Here is a 6,351-nt window from a genome sequence, read left to right as displayed (position 1 = left end):
TGCGGAACCTTAGAGTAAGAAACATCACCGTGCACCTTGGCCAACGTGCGCGACTCGACCGAGCGCGCACTGGCCGAGGTGCACACCGATTTCACCTGGGTGCGCGCGCAGCACCTCGGGCGCACCGGGGTGCGCGCACAACGCCCGGGTTGCACCGTGGCCTGTGTGCTCGGGGCGCCTCGGGTGCGCGCTCGGTGTCGCCCCCGCGCGCGCGGTAGTGCGGGCAGCGCACCCCGGCCCGGCCCGGCCCCGACGAGAACGCAAACGGGCAAAAGGTTTATTCAAATAGCATTGCGATGCCCGGCGAAAAACTAAAAAAGGGTGCAACACCGGGACTTCCCGGGAGGTCACCCATCCCAGTACTACTTCGGCCCAAGCGCGCTTAACTGCGGAGTTCTGATGGGATCCGGTGCACTAACGCTGGTATGATCGCACCCGTTATGAGCTTGTCGCAGTGTTTACTTAGCAAACCGCGACCCACGTGCGAATCCACCCCGGCCACCCACCCCCGTCGAGGTGCACACCCTCCCTCGCGAAGTGCGCCCCGTTCGCCAAGTGTGAGCCCTGCCCGGGTGCGCGCACCTTGCTAGGGCGTCGGGTGTGCACCCGGCCCGGCCTACGTGCGTGCACCTGTAGGGGGCGTCGTGTGCGTGCAGTGTCCCGTCTGCAACGCGGTGCCCACACACCACCTCGGGCGCAACGACCTGCGCTCACATGTGGGCCGAGTGCACCTTGGTGCATGTTCGGGGCGCCTCGGGTGCACGCTCGATCTTGCCCCGGTGCACCAAGGCGCTCGGTTTGCCCCGGGTGCGCACTTGGTGCAAGGTGGGCACCCAAAATAGGGATCAAGCACCAAAACACAAGTTTCGGGATGCAAAATGGGACCCAAGGACCACAAATGCGTTCCAAGACCCATGATGGGTCCACGAGAACAAAAATGTGTTCCGAGACTTAATAAACAAATATTGGGTTTTAGGAGAAGAAACATGCTCTGATGCCCAAAACGAGAATCGACCCCGAAAAGGCCACAGGCCAAAAGTGGGATGCGAGACAAAAAAAAATGGGACCCGAGGACCAAAATTGGGTTCCCAGGTCGAAGACAGGGCAACCGGACAAGAAACGACCTCTAAGGCTCGAAATGAGTCCCGACGACTAAAACTTGACAAGAAGCACCCATCAGGCACCCAACTCGACACCCATGGGATGCCGACCCACCCGGGCTTCCACCTAGCACACCTTGGCACCCACCCACCCTCGCACCCAACCTCGCACCCAACTTAGCACCTTTGAACCCACATTGGCACTCACCCTGACCCTGGCACCTTGGAACCCACATTGGCACTCACCTTGACCCTGGCACCCACCTTTGCACTCACCTTGGGACCCACCCTGGCTCCCACCTCGGCACCCACCCAGACACCCACCTTGGTTCCTTGGCACCCACCTTGGATCCTTGGCACCCACCCCGACACCCACCTTGGCACGCAACTTGGCTACTTGCCACCCACCTTGGCTCCTTGACGCCCACCCCGACAACCACCCCGTGACCTACCCTGGCTAGGGTTGGTGCACACCCACCCTGGTGCCCACCTTGGCACCCACCCTATGACCCACCTTGGCACGCACCTTAGTACCCACCCCGTTACCCACCCTAGGACCCACCCCGTGACCCACCTTGGCCAGGGTGGGTGCCTTGGTGCGCACAACTTGCCTGGGCTGCACACCAGGGCGGGCTCAAGATGGCACCCGCGTTCCGTTTTTTTCACTATCTTTCAAAACGGAAATTTTAAAATCTCATTTTTTTCTTTTTTTTGCCTTTTCTGGAAATTAGTGAAGGCAGCGCATCAAAGGTGCGCAATGCTGGTGCGAACCCGGGAGCGCTCCGATGTGTGCTCCAAGGTGCGGCGTGCACGAAGTCCGAGCCCGGTTTGCCCCGGGTGCGCACCTCGCGTGCACCTTCGCCGGGGTGAGCACCTTGGCTGGGTTGCGCGCCCTGGTGCGTACCAAGGAGCGCTCTGAAGTGTGCTCCAAGGTGCGGCGTGCACGAAGTCGGAGCCCGGTTTGCCCCGGGTGTGCACCTCGGGTGCGCACCTCGCGTGCACCTTCGCTGCGGTGGGCACCTTGGCTGGGTTGCGCGCCTTGGTGGGCACCATGCAGTGCACGAAGTCGGAGCCCGGTTTGCCCCGGGCGCGCACCTCCGCCAGGGTGGGCACCTTGGTGCGCACAACTTGCCTGGGCTGCGCATCAGGAAGGGCTCAAGATGGCACCCGCGTTCCGTTTTTTTCACTATCTTTCAGAACGGAAATTTTAAAATATCGTTTTTTTTTGCCTTTTCTGGAAATTAGTGAAGGCAGCGCATCAAAGGTGCGCAACGCTGGTGCGAACCTGGGAGCGCTCCGATGTGTGCTCCAAGGTGCGGCGTGCACGAAGTCGGAGCCCGGTTTGCCTCGGGTGCGCCCTGGTGGGCACCATGGTGCGCACCAAGGAGCGCTCCGAAGTGTGCTCCAAGGTGCGGCCTGCACGAAGTCGGAGCCCGGTTTGCCCCGGGTGTGCACCTCGGGTGGGCACCTTGGTGCGCATGCCTTGCCTGGGCTGCGCACCAGGGCGGGCTCAAGATGGCACCCGCGTTCCTTTTTTTTCACTATCTTTCAAAACGGAAATTTTAAAATCTCATTTTTTTTTGCCTTTTTCTGGAAATTAGTGAAGGCAGCGCATCAAAGGTGCGCACCTCGCTGCCCACCACGGTGCGCAACGCCGGTGGGCACCCGGGAGTGCTTCGAAGTGTGCTCCAAGGTGCTGCGTGCACGTTGTCGGAGCCCGGTTTGCCCCGGGTGCGCACCTCGCGTGCACCTTCGTCGGGGTGGGCACCTTGGCTTGGTTTGCCCCGGCTGCGCTCCGAAGCGGGGTTATTGGAGCGCCGCCTCTTTTTTTGTCGGAGCGTTTGGTGGGGTTTCTCGCATTGGCTCTTCCGAGGCCCGGTTGCCACCCTGGCGCGCACGAAGTCGGAAGTAGGGTTAATTGCCCGGGTGCGCACCTTTGCCAGGGTGGCACCTTACCTGGGCTGCGCACCAGGGCGGGCTCAAGATGGCACGCGCGTTCCGTTTTTTTCACTATCTTTCAAAACGGAAATTTTAAAATCTCCTTTTTTTTTTGCCTTTTCTGGAAATTAGTGAAGGCAGCGCATCAAAGGTGCGCACCTCGCTGCCCACCTTGGTGTGCTCTGAGGTGCGCACCCGGGAGCGCTACGAAGTGTGCTCCAAGGTGCGGCGTGCACGTTGTCGGAGCCCGGTTTGCCCCGGGTGCGCACCTCGCCTGCACCTTGGCCGGGGTGGGCACCTTGGCTGGGTTTGCCCAGGGTGCGCTCCGAAGCGGGGTTACTGGAGCGCCCCCTCTTTTTTTGTCAGAGAGTTTGGTGGGGTTTCTCGCATTGGCTCTTCCCAGGCCCGGTTGTTGGGTGCGCTCCCACCCTGGCGCGCGCGAAGTTGGAAGTTGGGTTAATTGCCCGGGCGCACACCTTCGCCAGGGTGGGCACCTTGGTGCGCAAACCTTGGCTGGGCTGCGCACCAGGGCGGGCTCAAGATGGCACCAGCATTCCCTTTTTCTCACTATCTTTCAAAACGGAAATTTTAAAATCTCGTTTTTTTTTTGCCTTTTATGGAAATTAGTGAAGGCATCGCATCAAAGGTGCGCACCTCGCTGCCCACCTTGGTGTGCTCCGAGGTGCCCACCACGGTGCGCAACGCCGGTGCGAACCCGGGAGCGCCCCGATGTGTGCTCCAAGGTGCGGCGTGCACGAAGTCGGACCCCGGTTTGCCCCGGGTGCGCACCTCGCGTGCACCTTGGTGCGCACACCTTGGCTGGGTTGCGCGGCCTGGTGGGCACCATGGTGCGCACCAAGGAGCGCTCCGAAGTGTGCTCCAAGGTGCGGCGTGCACGAAGTCGGAGCCCGGTTTGCCCCGGGTGCGCACCTTCGCCGCGGTGGGCACCATGGCGTGCACGAAGTCGGAGCCCGGTTTGCCCCGGGTGCGCACCTCGCGTGCACCTTCGCCGGGGTGGGCACCTCGGCTGGGTTGCGCGCCCTGGTGCGCACCAAGGAGCGCTCTGAAGTGTGCTCCAAGGTGCGGCGTGCACGAAGTCGGAGCCCGGTTTGCCCCGGGTGTGCACCTCGGGTGCGCACCTCGCGTGCACCTTCGCTGCGGTGGGCACCTTGGCTGGGTTGCGCGCCTTGGTGGGCACCATGCAGTGCACGAAGTCGGAGCCCGGATTGCCCCGGGCGCGCACCTCCGCCAGGGTGGGCACCTTGGTGCGCACAACTTGCCTGGGCTGCGCACCAGGAAGGGCTCAAGATGGCACCCGCGTTCCGTTTTTTTCACTATCTTTCAGAACGGAAATTTTAAAATCTCGTTTTTTTTTGCCTTTTCTTGAAATTAGTGAAGGCAGCGCATCAAAGGTGCGCAACGCTGGTGCGAACCTGGGAGCGCTCCGATGTGTGCTCCAAGGTGCGGCGTGCACGAAGTCGGACCCCGGTTTGCCCCGGGTGCGCACCTCGCGTGCACCTTGGTGCGCACACCTTGGCTGGGTTGCGCGCCCTGGTGGGCACCATGGTGCGCACCAAGGAGCGCTCCGAAGTGTGCTCCAAGGTGCGGCGTGCACGAAGTCGGAGCCCGGTTTGCCCCGGGTGCGCACCTCGCGTGCACCTTCGCCGCGGTGGGCACCATGGCGTGCACGAAGTCGGAGCCCGGTTTGCCCCGGGTGCGCACCTCGCGTGCACCTTCGCCGGGGTGGGCACCTTGGTGTGCAGACCTTGGCTGGGTTGCGCGCCCTGGTGGGCACCATGGTGCGCACCAAGGAGCGCTCCGAAGTGTGCTCCAAGGTGCGGCCTGCACGAAGTCGGAGCCCGGTTTGCCCCGGGTGTGCACCTCGGGTGGGCACCTTGGTGCGCATGCCTTGCCTGGGCTGCGCACCAGGGCGGGCTCAAGATGGCACCCGCGTTCCTTTTTTTTCACTATCTTTCAAAACGGAAATTTTAAAATCTCATTTTTTTTTGCCTTTTTCTGGAAATTAGTGAAGGCAGCGCATCAAAGGTGCGCACCTCGCTGCCCACCACGGTGCGCAACGCCGGTGGGCACCCGGGAGTGCTTCGAAGTGTGCTCCAAGGTGCTGCGTGCACGTTGTCGGAGCCCGGTTTGCCCCGGGTGCGCACCTCGCGTGCACCTTCGTCGGGGTGGGCACCTTGGCTGGGTTTGCCCCGGCTGCGCTCCGAAGCGGGGTTATTGGAGCGCCGCCTCTTTTTTTGTCGGAGCGTTTGGTGGGGTTTCTCGCATTGGCTCTTCCGAGGCCCGGTTGCCACCCTGGCGCGCACGAAGTCGGAAGTAGGGTTAATTGCCCGGGTGCGCACCTTTGCCAGGGTGGGCACCTTACCTGGGCTGCGCACCAGGGCGGGCTCAAGATGGCACGCGCGTTCCGTTTTTTTCACTATCTTTCAAAACGGAAATTTTAAAATCTCCTTTTTTTTTTGCCTTTTCTGGAAATTAGTGAAGGCAGCGCATCAAAGGTGCGCACCTCGCTGCCCACCTTGGTGTGCTCTGAGGTGCGCACCCGGGAGCGCTACGAAGTGTGCTCCAAGGTGCGGCGTGCACGTTGTCGGAGCCCGGTTTGCCCCGGGTGCGCACCTCGCCTGCACCTTGGCCGGGGTGGGCACCTTGGCTGGGTTTGCCCAGGGTGCGCTCCGAAGCGGGGTTACTGGAGCGCCCCCTCTTTTTTTGTCAGAGCGTTTGGTGGGGTTTCTCGCATTGGCTCTTCCCAGGCCCGGTTGTTGGGTGCGCTCCCACCCTGGCGCGCGCGAAGTTGGAAGTTGGATTAATTGCCCGGGCGCGCACCTTCGCCAGGGTGGGCACCTTGGTGCGCACACCTTGGCTGGGCTGCGCACCAGGGCGGGCTCAAGATGGCACCAGCATTCCCTTTTTCTCACTATCTTTCAAAACGGAAATTTTAAAATCTCGTTTTTTTTTTGCCTTTTATGGAAATTAGTGAAGGCATCGCATCAAAGGTGCGCACCTCGCTGCCCACCTTGGTGTGCTCCGAGGTGCCCACCACGGTGCGCAACGCCGGTGCGAACCCGGGAGCGCCCCGATGTGTGCTCCAAGGTGCGGCGTGCACGAAGTCGGACCCCGGTTTGCCCCGGGTGCGCACCTCGCGTGCACCTTGGTGCGCACACCTTGGCTGGGTTGCGCGGCCTGGTGGGCACCATGGTGCGCACCAAGGAGCGCTCCGAAGTGTGCTCCAAGGTGCGGCGTGCACGAAGTCGGAGCCCGGTTTGCCCCGGGTGCGCACCTTCGCCGCGGTGGGCAC

The 6,351-nt window shown here is 62.1% G+C and overlaps 1 non-coding gene across 1 annotated transcript; it reads right to left on the bottom strand.

The window, feature by feature from the left end:
* Positions 1 to 318: 318 nt before the first annotated feature.
* Positions 319 to 437, bottom strand: LOC131862979 (5S ribosomal RNA). Its single transcript, XR_009361914.1, has one exon. It is a non-coding gene; the product is annotated as a 5S ribosomal RNA (ribosomal RNA).
* Between the last annotated feature and the right edge of the window lie 5,914 nt (positions 438 to 6,351).

Source organism: Cryptomeria japonica, unplaced genomic scaffold (genome assembly GCF_030272615.1).
Source record: "Cryptomeria japonica unplaced genomic scaffold, Sugi_1.0 HiC_scaffold_54, whole genome shotgun sequence".
NCBI classification, from domain to species: Eukaryota; Viridiplantae; Streptophyta; class Pinopsida; order Cupressales; family Cupressaceae; genus Cryptomeria; species Cryptomeria japonica.
The sequence above is the reverse complement of the archived record's forward strand: the minus strand, read 5'-3'. Positions and strand labels throughout refer to the sequence as shown.